At 40.2% G+C, this 24,283-nt stretch overlaps 1 protein-coding gene across 3 annotated transcripts in view; it reads left to right on the forward strand.

Moving 5' to 3' along the window:
- Positions 1 to 5,268: 5,268 nt before the first annotated feature.
- rnf24 (ring finger protein 24) overlaps positions 5,269 to 24,283 on the forward strand; it is a 41,128-nt gene continuing 22,113 nt past the window's right edge. For 2 of the 3 annotated variants that reach the window (XR_003928404.1, XM_030054647.1), the window contains exon 1: positions 5,269 to 5,790. The gene's annotated coding sequence lies outside the window, so the exon portion shown is untranslated. The remainder of the gene's footprint in view (positions 5,791 to 24,283) is intronic. The other variant, XM_030054658.1, reaches the window with a different exon arrangement.

Below are 24,283 nucleotides of genomic sequence, written 5' to 3' on the forward strand. Positions count from 1 at the left end.
ATTCACAATTTAGCAAATGGTGTGGATGTTCAGGTTATGACTCTCCTTATGAACCAAGCTTTCACACAGATTCCTGTTAAAGACGCATAATGCGTATTTTCTGAGGGCTGATTTAAGTGAGAACTTTGAGATGATGAGGATCAAAGAGGAGGTGCATTCTGCACATTTAGGCAGACTTGTCAAAAAAACATTTAATGCGCTTTAATTGGAAACTGGTTGCCTCATGAAAAGTATTCTTGCTTCTTTTTAAGAGAAAATTCAAAAGCAATGAATTTCTAACTCATCTACTTTGAGATTATTATCATATTCACAAGTTGCCCAAGGTGTTTTTAGGTCTAACAAAACACATATCGTAAATGTAATATGAAGTCATGCTTTGTCTCTTCTATGGTAACTACAGACTAACTAACTAATGTTAATGTAGCCTGGACATTAATGAAGAAATATCTTGTAATTTTTTTAATTCAAGAATTTATATGAAATTTATTATGCAGGTATTGACAATAATACCTACATTTAGGCAACTAAATGAATTGTTTATTGACAAATGTAGGCTGAGAGATGTGGATCAGATACGCCTAGACTTGTAGCAGACAAATGTTGACTTTGGCTTTGAATCAATACCTCAGTTGACCTGAAAGTTACTGATAAAATGCCCCCTGTACACCAACATATCGGTCGGTCCATCAGAGAGAGAGAGTTGTTCATTCGAGTAATCTACAATTCCTGTAGATTAACGCAGTAGCAGCGGTTGTACTGGCCAGCAGTTTTCAAACCCTGATTATTTATACAGTTAAACAGAGCTGATTTAGTTTTTAAATGAAATAATTACCAAGGTCCAGCGGTCCAGACCTCAGTGTCTTCATAGCAGGCTTGGGGCATGACCCTGCTTCAATAAGGCCCGGATGTTACAGAAGTTAATCACCGACATCTCCAAGCACAGTCGTGTAACATTAACTTAAATTTCTGGTTAATGTGTAATGTACTAATGAAGCATTTCACTTACACCGGAGAGATGGACAACATGATCTGGTCAGTGAATTCAGAAGCGTTCCATCTTCAGTAGTATCCAAGATCAGATAAATATTCTGTTCTTAGCGTAAAATTAGTGTAATTTTTTCTATAATGAGAACATGAGAACATTACAGAAAACTGTTAACAACAATTCATTTGGAAGAGCCACAGCCCATGGGGAACAACACTCTAACATTTGGCCCTCCAATGGTGTAACTTCATCACTCAGTACAGTGAGTCAATAGCCTTGTTTCCATCAAATGATTATGGCGTGCTTTTCAAAGTATTACATTAAAAAAATACAAAAGTTTTAATTCTTGTTTGAGTTGATTTTTGCATTTTTTGGAAAAGACTTAATGTGCTAAATGGGAGATGGAAACGCTTTATTCTCAAAAAGATGATGTAACATGGAGCTGGGAATGGATTCCTTTGTTAGACAACAAACTCGACAGCAGAGGAATCATGATGCTGCTCTGTGAAATGCTGAACTGTGAGCTGTTTAAAGCAGATGTGGTGTCATGGATTGCACCCTGACAGAGAACACCTCCGTTCCATGATTAATCACTAGCTTATTTATTTACCACAGAGTCCCAATAATTGTTCTGGTAATACAGACTGACAGTTTGTAATACCACCAACATTTGACTGTATGTGCCATGCAGTGGTGAGGGAGTGATTTTGGGCTGTAAATAACTTGGTAGAGTGGTTGTTCAGTAACTGGAGGGTTCCCGGTTCGATCCCCAGCTCCTCCAGAGTGTATCGAAGTGTCATCATTCTCTGACTGCAACTTTTATGTTGTTAGTTGCAGGGTTCGACTGAAAGTTTTACTGTTGTTGTGTCAACAAATACAAAAGAAATATTCCAAAAGGTGATGCAAACCCAAATCCTGATTTTCACTGGATGATTCATGACATGACATCAATGATCATCACATTGCTCTTTAAGGTCAGAAATTTATCCATGCATTTCCTTTTTATGCAAATTTATATTCTTCCCAGTTCTCCCCTATTGACCGTGACAATAGGGGAGAACTGGTTCATGGTGTAGTTCCCCATATCACAGATTAGTTTAAATCTTGATGCTACTCTGATATCTATTCTTGAGGAAGCCTTCAAATTTGTGAAAAAAGTTAAACTTCCTGGACCAGATGATCTGTTGCTAGCACTTTTGGGACTCTTTATGAACCCCATTATTCACATGTTCATAGACTGTTTACTTGAAGGTATAATGACCTCTACAATGAAAGAGGGGCTTATGTCTTTAATCCCAAAACCTGACAAAGATCCTTACTTAGTTAGTGTCTGGAGCCCCTTTATGTTATTAAACCCTGATTAGAAATTGCTTACATTGGTATTTGCAAAGCATTTAAAATCTGGCCTTGATCAAATAACCGGTAAAACTCAAAATGGATTTATGAAAGACAGACATAAACTCCAACATCTGGCTTGTGTTTATCATTTAATCATTTCTGAACCTATACTATTTTGTTTTTAGATTTTTATAAGGTGTTTGATTCAGAACATACCCTTTTTATGGAAATGTGTTAGACTTTTTGGTTTTGGTGACACATTTATTAATACAGCAGCTAAGTTCTAGTTCTATAAAGATATCAAGAGCTCTGTATTACTAAAGTTGCACACTTAAAAATGCTTCACTATTAATAAAGGTGTACAGAGTTTGTCATATAACCCTCTTTTGCTTACTTTTAGCTGTAGAATTATTATCTCGTCCTTCAAAAACATCTGATTTAAAAGGCATCACCATATTTGACAGGGAGATTAAGATTTCACAGCTATCGGATGATACCACTTTATTTCTAAGAAACTGGAGTCAGGTTGCTAAAAGCACTGACATTATTGAACTCTTCTCATTTGCTTCTGGTTTATATCACAGTTTATTAAAATGTGAAATAATGGGCACCCTGTTGGCTCATCATGTAGATCGCGTACCATGCAATGCTAGGGTGAAGCCGCTGCGGCCTCTATTCAAATCCATCCTAGACTCTTTGCTGCATGGCACCTCCTTTCTCTGCCCTGCCTCTCTGGTCTATCCCCACTGTGTGTAATAAAAACAGAAAATGCCCCCACCCTAGAAAAAAATCTAAATAAATAAATAAATAAATAAATAATGAGTCTGTATTTAAGCCCTTTATGGCCAACATAGATAACATACCAATTAGAAACTGTGTTGAACATTTAGGAATACAGCTCTCTATGTTATGGTTTGGCTTTTTTCAGGAGGCTGATGATTCTGCTCGAGAAGGTGAAGCAGAAAGACGAAGCCAGGCCGAGCCAGTGGGCAGGCAGTCCAGAGAGCTGATGCAACAGGCAGGCCGGAGTAGCGTGGGTGAACGGGGAGACACAGAGGCAGAAGGCACGAGGGAATCCACTCTAGTGGGCTGAACAATCTAATGAGTGGAAGGAGGGCCGGGGATTTTATTGTGTGGAGCTGATGAGACAGGAGTCAGGTGAGGTCGTGAAGTAGGAAGCCAGCGGAGAGAAAGTGAGCCACACCTGCGACACAGGCTGGGGTTGAACAGTCTGTTATTCTTAGGCAGGTTCATAACAGAGTGACATGACCTGGAAATATCAAAGTGCAGCCATGATAACAGCTGGTTGAATTATCTAAATATTAGGAAGAGGTGCTTCAATACTTCCTTACCTATCTCCTTTTATTATAAGATACACTGGACCATCCTTTCTGAAAGGAAAGGAGATAAGGCCATCCCACAATTCCTGAGTTTTGTGGTTGTTCTTAAGCTATTATATGCATAGGCCTATAATCATCATAGTCAGAGTATTAACTATAACAAAGAAGTCTGTCTTTCAAGAAAATGAATATGACATGTTTTTGGCCAGATAATGTTTTTAATTCAGCATGTTTGAAACTTGTAAGCCTAACATGCTTTACCTATCTTGCAGGAGTCTAACAATTTTCATACAATCACACTAATTGGGATTCATGTCAAGTTGACAGGAGGATGAGCATGAGCAGCCGTTGTTAATGGTAAAACCATTTCATTTCACTTTTGTGACTGGTACCCTATATTCCTTTTTATATTTTTCAATTATAACCTTGGTAATGCCGTAATATTTTTCAGTGTTTATATATCCTTTGTGAAACAACATAGTAAGAACACATGGGCTGAAGTATCTAAGATGCATTTTTTGAAGTCCATTCAAGTCCAGTCAACATTGTAGTTTTACCACAGCAGACCCACTTAAATGACATCAGCCTTCACGTCCTGGAGTGTAAATGCAGTTGAATTCTCTTGACACTGCTGTTGTCCTTTCCTAAGTCCTTGGGAACTCTCCTTGACATCTTTCCTTGACCTCATGACGTTTTCCATCAAGATCAAGGAAAAGTGGTTAGGAAAGATCACGGATAGATTTTTTTTTTTTTTTTTTTTTTTTTTTTTTTTTGTCTATTCACCACAGCAGAGTTTTTAGAATTTTGTATTTTTCATCAGTTTTTATTTTCATTTTGTTTTTGTCTTCAATTCAGTTTGGTTTCAGGTAGTTTCCAAAGTGGAAACTACTGTTTCCATTTCACTTTAGTTTTCATTGTTTCAGTGTTTAGTGTTTTTTTTCTTTTCTTTAGTTTCAGTATTAGTTTTCATTATTATATATATTATATTGGATGTGTTTGCCAGAATAGGTATTCCAATACAAACCCAACACTTTGTGAAGGCAGTTGAGTCACACCGGAACATTGCGGATATTCCGAATAACACAGGAATATGGTGTGCATGTAAACGTGCTCACAGTCAGGTAGCCGTCCCAGTCTGAATAAACATCAGTACCAACGTGAACACTTCACACTCTACCTTGTTCTTGTTGCTGCATGTCCTCCCTAGGCAGTGATCTGTCTCTTTGAATATTCATGTTAATGCTAATAAAGATAAAAGATGAAAGACTGGGGGAGGTGGAGGGGTGTAAAACGAAAAAGTTAACTGGCAAATGCATTATGAACAGGGCGAAAACACATGCCTATTTCCAGGATTAATCTTAAATTACAGGCGTTTATTTTGTCATCACGGAATGGGCTGCAGTCAGATGCCATGTCACGGCGCACACGCTCACACTCCCATCTTCCAGAGCCGTGTGTCAGCTGTCCTGCTTAATGAAGCATCATCACGATCATCACCGCCATCATCTTCATTGATAAAGAGCGGCAGCATGCAGTTCACTACAGCAAGCGGGCATGAATAAACATTGCGTGCCGCTGTTGCGACCAGCTACGTGACCATGTGCAGCCTCCCCTCCCTCGTGCTCCCATCACTCCCCTCGTACGCGCTGTCCTCAAAACCACTACCGCTGATACGCTCGTCGGTCTGTGTACGTTCATCCGACTGGGAGGAGGAGGAGGGATTTAGCCGTCTCGGGCGACGTGCGAGCCTAGGTTACCAACCATAGCCGCCCTCGTTAACGACGATTACAAAATCCCAAGAAAGTCCCCCTGGAACGAGTTTCGGTCCACCAGCCGCGGACTCTCGCACTCCCCTGGCTTTGTTTTCGTCGTCAGCCAGCGACACTTCTCTTGTTTTCCAGCCGGACCCAGCGGCGAGATCTCCGTGCCACCATCGTTACCAACATCACAGGCGGAGGTTGTGTGATGAGGTCGCCTTGCATGGACTGGACCGCACAGAAATAACAGTTTTCTTCATTAGCCGACCCCTTCGATTTGGATTGATTTGTCGCTGCGCTGTTTTCTGTTTTTTTCCCCCTTTTTTCCACCCCACTCTGCGTGACCTAAGGAAGGCTGAGGGAATCGCCGGTGAGTGAGTGGTCTTCTCCGTGTCCCTCAGTGTAACGCTGGCAACACGCATTGATGCTGCTGAATTTTCCAGCTCACAAGCAGTCACGCAGTCTTTTGTCAGCTGAGTTTAGTTTTTTTTTTTTTTTTTGTAGTTAATACTGTGACACGGTGACACAGCAGGGGTGTATATCATAGAGTCAAAAAATATTAGTCTGTATTGTAGACTGAAGTTATGTGTATCATCATTTCTAGCTAAAGGTTAGCCGGTGTAAGACTGAGCGAAATGCTAGCTGACGAGCCTACGCCCAGTTGTCTCCCGTCATGAGATAAGGCAAAGTGTCCATTAATTAAGCAGTAGATGCCAGGTTTGCCGTGTTATGAGTGAAATCGTCTGTGTTAGTCCTCACTGCGCCAAATGACCCACCAGGAGACAACATGACACTGACACAGTAGTGATCCCTACGCTGTTATAGCCATAACAATCACTGATTTTTCGCACCTCAACTTCTTGTCTATACCTTACACCGGCCTGCACCTAAAGTGCAGCCATGACCGTGTAAAGCCACCGATCCGACTGTGTCCCCTCAGTGAAAATGCATGGCTAGCTTGTTGGCTAACAGTAAACGCATGCACGCCCCTCTGGTATTGTTTACGTCCACATTGTCAGCATTGTGTGAACCATCCAGTGCTGTCAGTGGAGTTGCTTGGTGGCAGGAGTGTGCGGCTGGGCTGTGAAACATCGAGGTGTAAATTAGCTGTATGTCTGAGCATCCGCCCACACAGTGAAATAATTGTAATCTGTTGTGCAAAGTGTACAGTGGTCATGTGTCTGTGCTAATGCTCTGTACACAACTAAAATAATCTACAAGATGCATGTATCATTGTATCATTGGTTTGTTTTTAATGCAAATTTGCCTGTCTTCAGAGCCCACCTATTACACAGGCCTGTGGGCATGACTGCTGAGCCATGCAGCCCCCATGTTAGCAGCAAGCAAGTGCACATTCAGCTGTACAGTGTGTGCCTACCATGGGAGCATCTATTAAAATCTACAGTTATTATTGTGCACTGTGCTCTCCTTTAACAGGTACACTGCTAACATAGATTGCGCACTGACTGGGCTTGGGTTGATATTATATGTTATCGAATATCGCGATATTTGCTGTCTTTTGTGATATATTTCATAACATCAAATATTGAACAGCTGTTATGGCATCTTTGGACTTTTATTTTGGTTGCAGCATGATGAAGGCATGCATGCAGCGCTTTAATATACAGACATGGAAGACTTAGTTTCAAAGAAGAATGCTAGCTTGGCAGTTTATTTGGCTTTAATGGTGTAGAAAATGGCGTGTCAAAGCATCTAAATGAAGCCATATGTCGTCTTTGTCAGAGGCAGGTGATGGCTGAACACGGTCAACACCACAAATTTGTAGTCTCACCTCAGAGTCTATTACTGAGCTTGACTTGACTCGGTATCAGCTGGAGAGGGAGCGGCCACCAGCACCAACACCAGCCTACAATTATCAGTGCATTTGCCAAATCAGCAAAATATAAAAGAAACAAGTGCAAGGTGGAATGAATGCTGCGATCCGCTATCTTGTCAAAGGTATGATGCCGCTTCACATATTGGGAAAACTTTCATTCAGGGAAATGACTGAAAATTGGATTGCCAGTATGCTGCCTAGCTGAAAATATTTCACCAAGATGGCCATCCCTAACATGTAGAATAAACTTAGAGGGGGTAAGACACTTGGTCAGTGGTGCCGGGTTCATCTCACTAGCAACAGATATGCAGTCCGGTGTTGACATGACACCATATATGTCACTGACAGCGTACTTTATTTCACCTGAGTGGACTTCCAAGTGCAAATTCTGTTTGAATTTAATTGTTCCAGTTTTCGTTTAGGTTTTCTACTGAAATATTTGATACAGAACATAAGTAAAGAAGTGAACAGCATATCAACATTTCAGTCCATTATTTATTCATAGATTAAGGCTACTGCACATAAATAAATAAATAAAGTTTCCCGACCCCCAATACGATATTATATATCATATAATATCACGTATCGCAAGTTTTGGGGGGAACAGTATTGGCTATTGCCCAAGCCTAATGCTGACCTTGCAACCTCAGGGATTTTTTTTTTTTTTTTCCCAGTTTATTTTTGGACAGTGGGAGAAAGCCCCCACTACTCCAGGAGTAGCTCAAAATCGTCCATGGAAGTAATGCATTGTCTTGACATTGTCTATACATTGCCATCCTTATCAGAGGTATGAAGTCTCTGCATTGATGGCAATACAGAATCCCATTCAGGGCAACAAAAACACACTATTTCGCTCAGTACACGCTGGCACGACCCACAACTGCACCAGAAATCACAGTCAGTTCTGGCTGTAGCTGCGACCTCAGTTTGTCTGTTTGGCTTGGCTGGTTCTGCCTCCATTCTCGCCTGTTCAGTGTCCAGTAATAGAAGTTCCCTGTCAGTGTATTGAAGCTTATACAAATAATGTTACAGCTCTTGATCTGTGTCTGTAATGAAAAATTCATCCTCGTTGTTGGCATCAAACTCAGACATGATGAAAAGCCTGTGCGCCAACAGTGTAGGCAAAGCAGACTGAGTCAGCTGGGCTTTGTTGCTGGAAGTATTGGAGCATGAGGCCATGCTAAGGAACAGAGCCTTCTGCACATGCGCACATGAAGCCATGACATAATTCCAAACACTGGGCTATTTTCCTTTTTTCTGTCTTTATTTTTGTTTGTCATACTCAGTGTATTGTTCAAAATATTTTGATGGACTTCTCTGCAGATTTCACAGGGTCTAGGCTAGCTGTTCCCACCTGCAGCCATTCGTTGCGTGAGCATGGTTAGCCTGCAGCCTGTAGGTTTCATCTCACTGGATGCACTGGGTTGAGTCTGGTATCGCTGATGATATGACATGATTGTGAATGAGTGGCACACGTAAATACACTGATTTTTTTCTGAAATAGATCATGAACAATTAAAAGATCTCCACGATCTTCATTTACTGAGAGATCAGGAGTACCACACTAAAGTGACACTGCACATTCCTCAGCTGTCCTGACACTGCCCATTCATGTATTCAAAGTTGTTTCCTCAGTCAAATTTCAAATCACACGATTTGCTTGTCTGTTTTGCCCCTTCTCTGACAGACACACCACTAAACTAATAACAGCAAACAGTAGGCTCTTCCCTTTTTTACTTGCCAACATGGCAGCATGGCTGACAACACAGAAAAGATGGTTACTAAAATAAATTCACCATCAGTAATTTAGAACTGGTGTGGTTTCTGCTAAATCAACGGTAAATAATAGTTAATGTTATTCGGAAAGTTTGCAAAGACATGATTGTTGGGTGGCAATACAGCAAGCCTTTTAAACCACTTTAAAAGAGAAAGAGAAAGTAAAGTTAGGGGATATCAGAGAGCACCAGCCTCAGCCACACAGCCTGAAGAAACAAGGCCGGGTGAACAATTTTTTAACTTAAAAGGCACTCGATATAACAGGACAAATAAGCACTGGAAAGAGGTAATCAACATGTTACTCGGCCAAGGATATGATTCCAGAAAATGCCTACTTCTCATTGGTTAATTGGTCCAACATGCAAAAATTGTATTTCAAAAGGAAAAACCCAATGCAGAAGGACTGGCTTCACTTGCAAGAGAATTAGTTGTGCAATCAGTGAGCAGTAATTCTGTGTCACTGAGGGCTATTTTCATTCTTGTTAGTAACTTAACCAGCAGTGTAGCTTGCCTTTAGGCCACAGCTTAACTCTTATCCCATGCTTACAGCCAGGAAAATGGTAAATGTATTCAAGAGATAATGCACCCTTACGTAAATTCAAGAGTAGATTGTTTTCCCTTTTCCTTTAGTGCATTATGTAGGTCTAATGGCTAAGCTGATGTTTGGATGCAGTTAACATAATGCACACATAGAAATGATCATGATTTAATGTTTTCGTCCAACTTACTGTACAGTGAGTTTTCTTAGTATTGAATACTGCTTGCCATAAAAAAAGTATTTATCCAGCATACAGCAGAAATACTGTCTCAACCTGTCTGCTTTAAAAAGTACACATAAGAAGCATGATCTTGAAACTATTGAAAGAAAAGTTACCCACATCTCATGCTGATTACAGGGATAGCTATTGTAGGTGGTTAACCATCGTAAAACGTTCATTCCAAAACTAAGTGTTGCTTTAGTGAATAAAAAAATTGCTTAACACTGACAGTGCTCTGCATTCATAGTAACTGACATTTAAAATTAAACGAATATGCTGAACAGTCTCCAATATTGCGTACTTCTGTTACTATTTTGGATTATGGACTGATCATGAAGTTGTTGTTTTTGGCCTCAGTGTTGCAAGTGCAAGGAATTTGCCCTACTTAAACACTAATTTCTCATGTAGATTGAATACAGTGGAGCATTAGTGTTAGCTGGAAATAGGCACATTGAGCACACATAGAAAGGCTGTTTTTATTAGAAAACAACAGAAAAATTGAATACTGCGCCTGTAGAATTACCAGAGCCAGTGTTTGTGAACTTGACACCTTTGTCTATTCAGTTGATATTTTTGTCTGGGTTGTTTATTACTAACAGGTCAGTCGTAGATAACCCCAGGCAGCGATATGACTTGCATTGAGTTTGGGTTGTTTTCATGTTTCAGCTTGGCTTACTCACCCTCACATGACTACAGGTTTTATTTAGCGACTGTGACCCTGTTCTCTGCAGACCAAGGGTCCTGTTTCTAAAAAGCGGGCAGCTGTGGTAGGACACTGGTTAGGTCCACTAATCAGTTTGTCACTCAATGAAAAATTTTGTAATCGTAAAGGTATTTTGTTTATATTTTCTTCAGTGATATTCTACTGAAGTTTTTTTTTTTTTTTTTAACCAAGAAATGACCAGTGCTACTACTGATTGAAGGCATGTAGGTGTATGGCTACTGGACAAAGAGTGCAGCAAAGTGAATAAAAATAGCACGGGGAAAGACAGCCACTAAAACATAAAACACAGCGACAGTTGTTTGTCAGGTGACAGGGAAGACAGAGAGCAGAAAAAGCCTTCCACAAAAATGTGATACTGGATGAGGGGAAGACAAGAGAGCTGTGAGACAGCTGCGCGTGTCAGTTCCTCTTGTTTGTGTCAGCTTGTGTTACTGTTCAAGTCCACCGAGGAATGAGGGAATAAAGGAGGAGGAGGAAGAAAGGTTGATGCAGGGATATGTCTGACTTTCTCCAGACTGGGGTTTTAAGGGAATGGGAGAGGCAAAGAGCAAACAGAGAAAATGTCAAAGTAACCGTTTTTTTCTTATTTCAGTCTCATTTGGGTTGAGGGTGCTTGAGGCTGTCTGTATTTCAAGTACAAGTATGTATTTATCTTTCTCGTATTCTGACAGTTAAATACTAAATCTGTCACTTTTCTTTCTAGTCCCACTCAAGAAATAAATCTCCCTTTCATCTCATCTTTTTTTAATTTGAAACTTGATTTGTTGGCCAGGAATTCTGCAAAATGGTATAAAAGACTCTGATTTCATTCTGTTGAGATTTCTAAATTAGAATAACTCTTTGCAAGTAGCAGTGCCCAGCCTATTTCAAAAGAGGATCTAATATTAGTTTGCTAATGGCATTCTCTGGCAACAAGTATGAAACCAAATGTATCTTTACTGCTAGACCTGTTGGAGTTCTTCCAAAACCAGGCATTTTGCAGTGACATTGGCCAAGGATTTTTGTGTTGCTGTGGCAAAGGGAGGTTGATTTCCTACAGGCTGAATGGCAGTGGTGAAAGCATGACTGTCAAGAGGTGAACACAGTGATCTTAACACCTGATGATAGAGGTGGCAGGACTCTGAGGTATTCTTTACCCACTTCTAGGCATATATTTAATCTTAAAGTATTGTGTGCACTACTTTGAAACAAATAGGCTACACAAACTCACCAGTAAATAAACTCACCAATGCATACTCGCAGTAAAGCAGCAATAGGTAAACAGTCTTATAAGAAATAAACTCATAAGGAACGTAAGGAAGTTGAACACTCAGCTCTATATGATCGACATAATAATCCATAAATCAAATTTAGCCTCATCTCTGTAGCATATTCAATATTTTCAAGACATGATTATGACTAATTATCCCTTTCCAACACTGGAAATTATATGTCCAGCATATCAATGTTACATTTAATGTTTCCTCAAACAATATTCAGAAATCGTTTTCTATTCACACAAATTAGGCGTAATCTTATTTATTTTGTGTTAATCATAATTTTAGCCTGTGGGCGGCAGCAATTTCGCAATACTGCACTGAATGGCTGGGGATTAGAACTATCTAAGATATCCCGTATCAGATAATTGCCAGCAATAATCATCATGATAACGCAGAAACAATAAATATTTTACTCACGTTTTAAATGTAAGTCACACACACAACAGGATCAGTATTGGTGGGAAGATGAGCTGCAAACAAATAAAGTCTGACTACTGTTGGAAAGTTGCCCTGTGTTCAGAACTAAACTACCCAAATTATAACATAGAAATCAACATTTAAGCTGAATGCCTTTGACATGTCAGTGATTTGCAGCATGCTATTTGATGTGGTCAGTCAGACTCAGCTGTGATGTTGTGGTAGTGCTGTCACAAACTGAACTGACTTTACTCTTATTACATGAAGACTGCATGACATTAAAATTCACAAGTTTCACTTGGCAAACAAATGCACACATAGAGATTTGATCAGTGAAAAGAATTATTAATAGTTCACTGAGAAACAGTGAAATAAGTTCTATTCCTTCCTGTGGCTGGGAGGCAGTGAGGTCCATGGGAGGGCCCTTGCCTCCAAACCAAGTAAGGGCAGTACAAAAGCTGATGAGGCCACAGTGTCCTCATTAGTCCCTGAATGACAGAAACCACCATGTAAACCAATGTTGCTGTAAGTGTCAATGTTTTACAGCTGTATGTACTGAGAGTTATTCTGTTCGCACCCTTTACATAATTGGTTGATATGAAGAAAAGGTGTAAGAAAAGCCGGGCAAGCCTCTGTAATAACTGACAAATGTAAGCAGACTGAAATGTTAGCGAGCCAGTGAAGCTGTGACTGCATTTTCGACTACAAAGTACTTATTATGAAAATGCTGGTTTAATAAGATTGGAGACATACAAATCATGTGAGTGACATCAATATTCCACCAATCGCTTTCTTGTCCAAAGCTGAAAGTGATGTGGGGGAGGGGGGTGGTTATGCAGTAGCAGTGTATCTCAGTATGTCTAGTAACATCGGGCAGCACAGGCTACTCAGAAAATCTTGCCAGTGTGTTATAGGTTACATCTGAGAACTTTTGCACAAACACTCATTCAACATACTTTCTGGTGGAAAGGCACATTTAATGTCACTCTTTAAATGTGTAGTGTGAGGGTTAGGGTTAGGTAATGAATGAAGCTCATACTGATATTGACAGTTATCCAGATGCTGTGACTGCTGTGACCACTTTCTGTTTTAATAGTGATCGCGTACATTATCACAAGACAAGGCGTGTAACCTAAACAACTCATTAAGACAATGCTCAGTTTATTACCAAAGCTGATGGTTTCATTCATACCAGTATGAGGCTATCAGACAGCCCAATCAAAAATATTCTGTCTACCCAATTGGCAACTACCTCTGTACAGTGTGTGTGTGTGTGTGTGTGTGTGTGTGTGTGTGTTATGCATCCACTGCCAAAATAGACAAAACTTTTTAAGAGGTCCAAACAGACTGCAGCATGTCAAGGAAGTGGAGTGTCTGCACAGGGTAGATAAGTTAACTCCTAGAAGGGAAACTGTGTGTCTGGACCACTTCAGTATCCACACACAAAACACTTCTGCTCTGTTTTGGCAACAAAAAGGAATTGTTTCATTGATATGCACAACCTGTTCGTTGTTACCTGCACGGAACTCGTCTAGTTCACCAAAATGCGTTGAAATGTGTTGAAAGCCCATAAGGGTTAATCAGGTTTGATTCCTGCGCACAACCAGAGGTACTGACATGCGCGTGCCTTGACCTAGCTATGCAAATTATTACAAAATCAAACATGAAAATGTGACGGCAAAAGGCCCAAATTTACATTGTACTAGCTGTAGAACTATTGTGCTTTTTACATAATTTTAACTAAAACCCTGGCCATTGTTTCATACAGGATCTACTGATTGAGAATTGTTCATGGCTACTTTGCTATTGATTTGATCGATTATGTTACCATTAATCCAAGCACTTAATTTACAGTGCACATACTGTACTTTATTTCATTTCCCCCCGTCAAGTTTTTGGCAGTATGTGCTGTTTGATTTCTCAGGGGCAGATTGAACAGATCATAAAGCTAGTTATTTGGCTTAGTGCTTTCCCTTAATCAGTTGTATTAACTAACAGTTGTGTTAGTTGCTCTATTGCCTGTGATAACTGCAGTAAATAAGCACGCCAGCAAATAAACATGTTGCAATGGCAAATAAGCTTTTTGATTCAACACACTTCATGTACAATTATAATAGCTTACATGTATTACAAAGGATCAATGCCTACAGTAAATAAACATAACACTGAACACATGTGGCATGTGCAAATAAGCGCTTGAACTAACAGCACATCTCATGAACCAAAAACAGTACATATATGTACAGTATTAGCTTGATAGATAGACACATTGATAGATATTTCTTTTGGATGTCAGAGGCGCATGGGGTGATAGCAGGTTGAAGCCCAATAATTGGAATTCTATCAGCAGATGACTTTAGGTCGACCTTGTCAGTTTCACTCAAGGCCTGTGCCTCCCACATCTCCAGAACTGCAGTTAAAGTTACAGCGACCTACTTACTTCAGAACTTGGCACAACTGTGGAAAAACAAGGTTTTTGCAATGCATATTTCAGGGCCTGAAGTGGAAGCATTCATGCTTTCCTTCAGAACTGACGGGGTGCCTGTTTATCACTCTCACCTTCTTCTCAAGAAAATAACATACTGGAAAATAGTATAATCAACTTCTGTGCATTGTCCTTCATTTTCAATCAAACAAGGAGCTTTTCAAAGTTGCTGTACCCCTTAGTGATGGAGGTAGGCTGGACTTGCACTTAGTATTAAATAGTTTATCTGTCCTTTGGGAAGCCAGTGTCCTCACAAAACGCAACGACTGCATGTGGACAGATGTTTTCTTAGATTTAAGAATTGCTAATGCCCCCACCCACCTCTCACTCCAATTGCAGAAAATTTGGAATATAATCTTAATGAACTGTCATCACACAAATGTGGGCATTGCACTTATGACAGCCAGCACATTCTGAAGAGCCCCTTGCTCTGCCTCTGAGGTCCAGAGAGTTGTTGTTGGCATATTAAGTTTCAGATGTGCAAATCTAATGGCTGGCCATGGCTGCTAGTGGAAATTTCCACTTCACATTCAGGCAGCAGCCTTTGAATGTGGTGTGGTGGGCTCACCACAAGCAAACTACAGGACTAATCGGTTGGGGTTATTGTGAAAGATGGAAAGATATTTCATCAGAGGGGAAATGGAGGTCAAGGGATACATAACTAGTTTAACTTTTGTGGGGGAAGGGGAGGCACTTGGTCCTTTTTGTTGGTGTGACTCATATGAAATGTAATCTTGGGTTCAAAGGTCATTATTTGTCCATGTGATTTATGTACTAATGGCACAACCACTATTGATTATGAGTGGGGGTTTAGAGGAGGTCTGTTGGGATGAGGGGGAGGGGTCTGTTCACTGTGTTTGGGTGTCATGTTCACAGGCTGTAGACCTTGCAGATATCTGTCCAGAGAGTTTGTGGTGCAACTCTATAGATTTTTTACACCAGGTCTAAGTAATGAGCAAACTAATATAAACAAAGGAGGAAGGATGAGGATGGAGAAGGAGCTGCAGGCTGCTGAGCATACATAATTCAGTTAAAAAAGAAGGCTGCACACTAAAAAAAAAAAAAAAAAAAAAAAAAAGACAGAATTAGGCTCTGCCTGTTGGCTGTTTAAAATAAACATAAGTAAAGGAATTGTGGGGCTTTCCTTTGTTTTGAACTAAAATAAACACTAACTGCACTGGAGAGAGCCAACGTGTGTTAGGGGCAGGGGAAAGACTTAATACTGGTGATTCTATTCCTATTCTGTGTAGGGATGCCGAAACAGAAAAGAAACTGATACTGATACCGACACTGGTATCAGTATCTGGTGCTGATACTGTACTTAAGTAGTCATACTCATGAAAATGCTCCAGTACACAAACGGATGCCATTAATGTCAGTCTCACTATGCTATGCCACCAGGTTAGTACCAAAACACAGAGTACATGTTGATTCAAGTGTTGCAATCAGTTTTGTGTTAAGTTTCTGAGAAAAGAAAAACATGGTAACTGCAACATTAACAAGCCAATACGAAGTGATGGAAACTTGCTAATACAAAATGGATACAGCTTGTCGCGTTGTCATGTGCATGTAAATCCAACCACGAACCGCTAAAAAACTGAACATTGGAATTAGATAAAAATTTTGGCAGTGTGGACCTATGATCAAGTTGGTAATTTGGTACTTGGTATCGGCAAGCAACTAAAAGGGAGTACTCGTACTCAGTCTGAAAAAAAGTGCATCCCTGTTTCTCTGTCATATGGGAAGCATTTTTACTGAAGTATGTAGTTATGCAGACAGTAGTGATGATATGTAATCCTTTATTAAATTATTATTGTCTTGGTGTTGTGAAGGGAGGGGTCAGTGAACAGTATAAAGGCAGACATAAATCAAACATTAACCAGCTTCTCCGTAGACCAGCCTCTGATTAAGGTGATTTAATAAACCTATTTACTGCATCAGATTTCAGGTTTATTTTAACTTACGTATAGCACTTGTAAGAAAAATGTGGAGAAGAACCACCACTAATCTGGCTCAAGTGATAGGTATTTTGACCACAGTGGACCAAGCCCTTGTACACTGTAGTCCCTCTCATCTTATTGAGTAGATTTTCCATAGGTACTTTTATTTTGCCACAATCCATTTAGCTGACTATTGATCTGGCTGTGTTGCTCCTGCTTGAGACCTGCCAGGTGCAGTGTAATATTACCAGGATCATGTAGGGGAGCTGCTCGTTCTTGGGGTTTATTTGGCTTTGGGTTTGGTGGGATGGGCTTGGAGGCATCTCCAGTTTCAGCTCAGCTCCGGTCTCGATGCTGAAGCAGTTGCCAGCAAGCTCTCAGAGCTCACATGAAGTTAAACAGCTGAGGGTTCAAGAATAATCCACAGAGCAGAATTTCACCCCTTACGTCACTGCAGCCTTTGCACGATGATGAATTATATAATTTGTGAAGAGCATAACAAGAAAGGAAGAGTTATTTTGTCTGACATGTTGTCCATTGCATTAACTTTGTCTCAACTGTGTAAAATGGCAATAAAGACTGAAGCTAGGAATGGAGTTTCAAAATTTTGAGGACAGCTTGTGACGTTAGTATGCTGAATTTTCTTTTCCCCACGCTGAATTGTTACTAGGCCACAATTTATTTATTATATTATTAAATTTACGCCAGCCATCAATTATAATTGCACTGTAGTTTACCAACAATGCAGCCTATATGCACAAATCTTGTTATTCATATGAAAACATTTTTTCCTTGCAAATGCAAGGTCAACTTAATTGCAATTTTCAAGCCACTGTTGTAAAAGTGTCAAAAAGCAGCTGTATTTATGGCAGCTGCAACTGCTGCCATACTGTCACCTGGCACTGTGCTCTTGTGTTGTCCATTAAGGATCTAGCCTTATTCATCCTGTTTCACAATACTGTCAAGTGACCCATTAGAGACTCATCTGTATGGATGTAACAAAAGTGCATGATACTCAATTTTGCAATGCCAAATACTGGCAATATGAATCACCAAGTTCAGAGGAAATCCCATTGTCAGAGTGTGCAATTAGAACAGTGTTTTCACTTTCACAATGAGCCAAAGGCTGGGAAGTTTTAGTTTTGGTTTAGGTTTTGGCAATCACACTTCAAGAAAACTCAGCTGAACTCATGACTGTTTATTCATTGTAGGCGGCCAGATTGCAAAACCGAAAATTAGGACACTGCCAGGTTTTAACTTTGCTCTGTGAGTTTCCAGTTGAAGAGGAAATTGTCAGTAAGTCACATGACAAGACAAAGTTTGCTTGCCAAAACTGGAACTCAGCTTTGCCTTACAGGTGAACTTAGCTACACTTGGCCATCATAATGCAAAATTCCCAGTTACTAATGAATGGGTAGATGCAGTTTTTGGGTCTTAAATAGGGTTTTAGAGATCTTGAAAACACCACTGCCCCTCTTTGCTCTCTTTTTCAATTGAGAAATTTCCATGGTTGTGAAAAATTCACTGTTTGTGGTTTATGTTTTGGTTTTGGTTTTGTATTACCTCTGAATTGAACTGGGTTTTTTTCCAGCCGCAATTGTCCTTGTTCAGATTGTACTCAAACTACTGTGATAATATCAAACAGTGAACATAAGCAGAAATGTGGAAGAAAACCCCTTTGTTGAGTAGATAAGTGATGACTCAGGCATACCGGTGAACACCCTTGGAGAATAACGTGGGTGTAGTGTGGGTCAGCATTGCACTAGGAAGTAAAATTATACACACACCTGTTCTGCTAAGAGCATTAACACTGACATTACCTGTACCTCTCTGTCAGTGATGTTTGTTCCACACATTTGGCTTGTAATGTTATTCAAAGGACGTTTCACTGGGCATGAAAAGCTTAGTGTTGGTTTCATATTTTTCCTCCTCCGCTAAACAGAACCTATGTTGTATGTTTGAGTTTGTTGCTCAAACACAGGTAAGGCCATGCCAAGCCATCAAAGCTCTACTCAAACCCAAAATATGAGTTCGGTACACATGGACACGTGTTGCAGCAGCGTTTTTCATGTGTATTTGTATGCTCTGATGCACTGAATCGTGTTTTCCCACCAGCCTCTGAGTCTTAAACTGCTCAGTATGCTTATCTGTACACTAGTCAGTGACTGAAGAATAGTCATTTGGCTGATTTGTGAATTGTCCCCCAGATAATAATTAGTCTGTTTTGTTGGTTGCTTGGTAGTTGTGTTCAGCCGCATTCTGTGGCTTGGACTGTCTTGAACAGAACATGCATTTCTGTACGTGCCAATGCCTCGCCACACAGAACTCTTTAAGTACAGGATTGGCTGGGAGGTTTCGCATAAAGGAGCTTGTATGAACATGACCTACCAAATGATGGTTTGCATATATAGATCCAACGCTGCTATGTGAGTTACTCATTTCAGGACTTGAGGAAAATCTTACACAATGCTGCTCATCCTGGATTACATGAGAAAATTCCAGCCAACCCGAAGAACCAAGCGAGTACTGAAAAAATACTGTTGAAATGTTTTTGTTGGGTAAAGCTGGTTTCCTCTTTTCTGACATTTCATTCTTTTTTTTGAACACCTTTTTTTTTTGTTTACATCACAAGACAGGAAATACTTCCCAATGACTGTGAGAAGAGTGATTGCCCATGTGCACTTGCACTCATTTCTCAGGAATGTGATGATGTACTGCACATAGTCTCATTGCTGGTTATGTAATAGGGTGAGGTTATGTGGAAGTGTGTTAGAGAGAGGCTGATGGTAGGACAAACGCTGGGTTTAAGGCTTGTTTCTGTGTGACAGATAGTGTTTCTGTGTGACAAATAACTTCACATCTGTATGCACATACCATATTTAAGTTAAAGCTCTTGCAACATTCAGCAATAGATCAAGAGACCTCCCTATAGCCCTGTCAACTTTGCCTCACTGTACATTTGCGTTTTCAGCCCCTCTTGTCGTGTCCTCTGTCAAACATGCCATTTCGGCTTGTTCTGTCCTGAGTGGGTGATTCAGTTTTAAAAGGGAGGCAGATTGGAAGGTATTTTTAGATGCACAGGAAGCCATTTAGTACCAGGAGTCATCGAGGAGGGAGCTCGGGAATAAGTGCTAGGCCTAGGCTATAGTTCATTTTGAATGTCATAGAGTTTGCTTGCATTTTCTTCAGTTTGGGAGATTGGATAACTTTATAGATACTCTGCTTAGAGTTTTTAATTGTGGTGCAAAGGTTAGTTATCCTTGTAGCCCTTAGAAATATGATAGAAAACAACAGGGACAATGAAATGGCACACAATTCATATTCACAATTCAAATATCAAGTCATATTTGTCCATGTCTGACTGAATTAGCAGCTCTCATTGATGTATTTTTTCTTCATTTCAAATAGTTTGTATGGGCTCCTTTCATAATATAAACCCGTGTTGTAGCGTGTGACAGCTCAGACTCATTTTAGTAGTAAGGAAGTTGTTTACTGCTCAGAGGTAAGATTTCTAGACGACTGGGTGGGTCTCTAGCTCAGCGAATCTTGATACGTGCTGCACTGTAAGTAGGGGTGTTGCACAAAGGAAGGGGGGACAGTCTTATGCTGCAGAGCAGAGGAGAACGACTAAGTCATCTTGAATATTACATTTAAGACTGTCTGTGTAAACCTGTGGTCTTTACCCTAACTTGCCCGACTTTGAATACAGCAGCAGTGATTCATAGAGAGCCTTTAAATATATTTCTATAGCTTGTGTCATAGAAATATACAGTTGTTTCTGCTGGGAAGCATGAAGGCACCACTCAGATCTGGTTTGAAAACCAAAAAAAAAAAAAAAAAAAGAAGCAGAAATCATGGCCAAATTCACAGGCAGTGTGTACTCTATGCCAGGGGAAGCAGTGCACAACAGTGACAAGTCCCAAATAGTTTATGATGTCCAAAATGCTGATATACTTACCCCTAAATACAAAAAAATTATCTGATGGATTCATTTGTCAGTTCAAGTAATAAACTCATTCCATTGATCATTGATTTAATGATAGGTTACCGTAAGAGAGGGAACTGTGTTGAGTGATATCCAACAATCGTCAGCACCACATATGGAGTTGGGCTTAGCCTTGTGTCTGCTGGCTTGGCTCAGTAGGGAGGAGAGACAAGTCTGGCATTGTGAGTGCATTCATTCTTGCCCCCTCCTCCTCTCTGTTCTGGATAGCCTCAGACATGTTCAGTCATGTCCCCTTTAGTCTATGGAGAGGGAGGGCTTGACTGACACACCCTTTTATTCCAGGGTTCCTGCACTGAATGGAAAAGTATGAAGAAGTACGTAATACGATTTTGATAATTTCCAGGTCTGGATAATTATGAAAAAAGAGGAGAGAGAATAGAAACATATTTGCATCTCCAGACTATTGCTTGTATTTATAGTTTTCTATAGTGTAATTCAGAAATTGCAATAATGTGTGAATCATACATGCAGTATATTTTGATAGCTGAATGTGTTTTCTTGTGAATGGGTGGGGCAGAGGGATCCAAACACCTCTCCATATTACGGTGCGCAGTTCAACGGTGGGTCTTGCTGTGCTTTCCCATCCAAAGCCACAAGATGGGAAAAACTTTCTGATAAATGGCCAGGATTACCCAGAGGTTGGTGAAGGACTCTAAAACCGAAAAAAAAAAAAAGCACGGTGCACTCTGTTTCAAACATCTCTTGCATGGGCGAACCAACCGTCACAAGTCATATGCAAGAGAAAAAGCACAGTGATGTTGTGAAGGCATCGTCAGCACCCAGTATCTCATCATTTTGTTGCTCTGGCCACCAATGCGAGGCTGTCGAGTGTTGAAGCCTGCAGCACATGCAATAGTTGGCGCGCTTACATGCATGATAAACATAGCTATCAGCAGTTTGAGATGTCAAACATGGTCTGAAACAAATCCATTGAAACGGAAAATGTGCAGGAACCCTGATACTCAGGAACTGTTTTTATTGTACATGAATCACATCTAGGAAGGTGAGGTAGGTTCTGACTCAGGTATCTTGTGCATTGTGTAAATATATGCTTATATAATTTGTGAGAACCTTTGTGCTTGGCCTGATTTATATTACAAGCCAGGGTGAACTGATTTCAGCTGACTACTTTTTAAATAGTGAATTCAGTTTTTAATGCGGGATGTTCCCATGAATCCAGTTGCTGTATTTATTTTAGCAGCCTTGTGCCCCTGGACCACCTAGCTGGTGACTGTTTCTCTTTGTCTGGTCACACACTGAGCTCACAGATGTGGACTCTGTGTTTCCCACAGAATGACACTAACTGTGGTGGTGGTGGGGTGGCGATGAGATTGGCGAATATTATGGTCTGTTGAGTAGAAAACATTAGCCTATTTCTAGTATTTCTTATTTCACCATTTTAATTCTAGTTAATTCTCTATTTTTATTTTAGTGTTTTGACTCAAGCTATTTCTTACCTCGTTTTTTCCTTCAGTTTTTTCACACACACACACTTCTTGGGTCTCTGACTGCCCACACACTGGTTCACCCCGCCCCGCCGCGCCTCTTTATCTCATATCTCTCTCCCTGTGTGTGTCTGCTCCATTGACTTTCTTCGTCACCAGTATTAACTTGCTCAAAAAAACAACTCACGTCTTGGATTTTTTATTTATTTATTTATTTATTTTTTAAACCCGTGATTCCATTTTCACAACAGAAATTGAGCTATGTATGGAGGTGGCTTCAAGTAGTGACACGATCGAAACAAACATGGTATTGAATGAAACTTCCCTCATCCAATAATCTGTAGTAGTGAGGCATTTAAGGTGCCAAAAAGGTATGTAATTTTGATACACAGCTGTACTAATAACATGTTTAAGACTGTGTGTTCGTGTCTCGGCAAACAAAAGTGCTGGTTACATGAGGGGTGATGTAAAAGTGGCGCTATGCGGAGCGTCACGGTTTACTACATTGATGGGACATCCTGAATGTGGGCGGTCGTTGTTATACCTGAGCGGGCTGGCCGTGTGTGGAAAATGCTGAGACTACCATAGGAGGTGATGTTTTATACAGTTTTTCCCATGGAACTAATTAAGAATTTCATGCATCCATTAAAGCTGCTGAGGCAGGTTTCGGAAGCTGACATTTGGCTTGAATTAACCCTTGTGGTGGTGAATGAACATATGAATGAGATAATATATCAGTTTTGCTCTTAAGTTGTTCATCAGATCGCCATTGGCCATCGCCATTGTATTTTTTTTTTCTTTATTTCTTTTTTGTATACCGTTTTTCACCAATTAATCGCCCGGCCGCAAAGAGCCGCCTGGTTCTTTTAAACGCCCGGGGTCTGCACCCATTTCGCGTATTAAACGCCCACCCGAATAACCGTCGGGGCGATTATTTGCATCATAATGAGGTAACCCAAAATAAGGCTACTCACCTTATTGTTGCAGAAGTAAACAGTTAGCTGCACAATAACTGCGCGGCACTTCTGTTTTCTGTCAAAATAAGAGCGCTAGCTAACGTTAGAAAAAAAGGGTGTACCGTAATCTTAAATTGCCCGACTGTAAATATGTTGGACAGTAACTGTCATCACAATAATGGCCTGGTGCAGGTCTGTACAAAAATAAATAAAGGCCTGCAGCGAATAGCCGCCTGGTTCTTTTAAACGCCTGGGGTCCAAGTTGATTTTGCGTATTAAACACCCGGGCGATTAATTGGGGAAATACGGTATATATTTTTGAATTTACTACTATGGCTTAAAGATCATGCATGATAAACATTTCAGGACAAGTTTTTTTTTTTTTTTTTCCTCAGATGTAAATTTTATATTATAACCACAGTTACTTTAAAAAATATGGCCCAAATACTCATACACAGTACATAAGACATTATTATCAATAAATCACCATTATCATAAACATAATTTAACTATTAATATTGTTATGGGTCCACCTTTAGCTGACAACGACATGTACTGGAATTTCTGTACTGTAGTGTGGCTTTTGTTAATTTCAATCCCCCATCAGATTGCTCTGAACACTGAGCAGGCACCCAACTTCATACTCTGCAGTTTCCCACAGTCTGACAGCTCAGTGGTGGCGCCGGGGGAGGGCCGACTTACTTTCAATGGAGCTTGTTCTACACAGAGAAGGCAATGTGCTGCAAAGGTTTTTTTTAGGAAAAAAGTGTAGAGGATCTTTTTTTTGTTTGTTTGTTTTTGTTTCTCAGACAGGTTTCTGTAGCGGTAGACAGTTTTAATACAGTGGTGGGCATCTCTACGTATGCAGGCTATATTCTGTAGGATTCATAAAAGTTCTGCAAGCAGGTGTACCAGTTGTGTAGCAAATCTGATTTCAGCATGAGGGAATTTTTTTGTTTTTCACTTTACCGTCATGACCCATGTATCTGTTCTTTTCAGTGGCTTAGCAGCTTTCTCCACTGCTACACCTCTCTAAAACAGCTTTCTTTATATAGAGCAAAGGGAGTATGGTATTATACTAATGATGGATTGTGGGCATGCGCCTGACAGTCTAGAATGATCCTGATTCACTAACACAGGCACCGGGGTTAGAACAAAATTGACTGGTACACATGTGTTGTGACCCTGGCTGCAGTATTGCATGTGTGCTTATTCTGTGCGCAAAGTAAGAACATTTCTACACATGTTGGTGAATCTGGG

Source organism: Myripristis murdjan, chromosome 1, assembly GCF_902150065.1.
Source record: "Myripristis murdjan chromosome 1, fMyrMur1.1, whole genome shotgun sequence".
Lineage (NCBI taxonomy): Eukaryota > Metazoa > Chordata > Actinopteri > Holocentriformes > Holocentridae > Myripristis > Myripristis murdjan.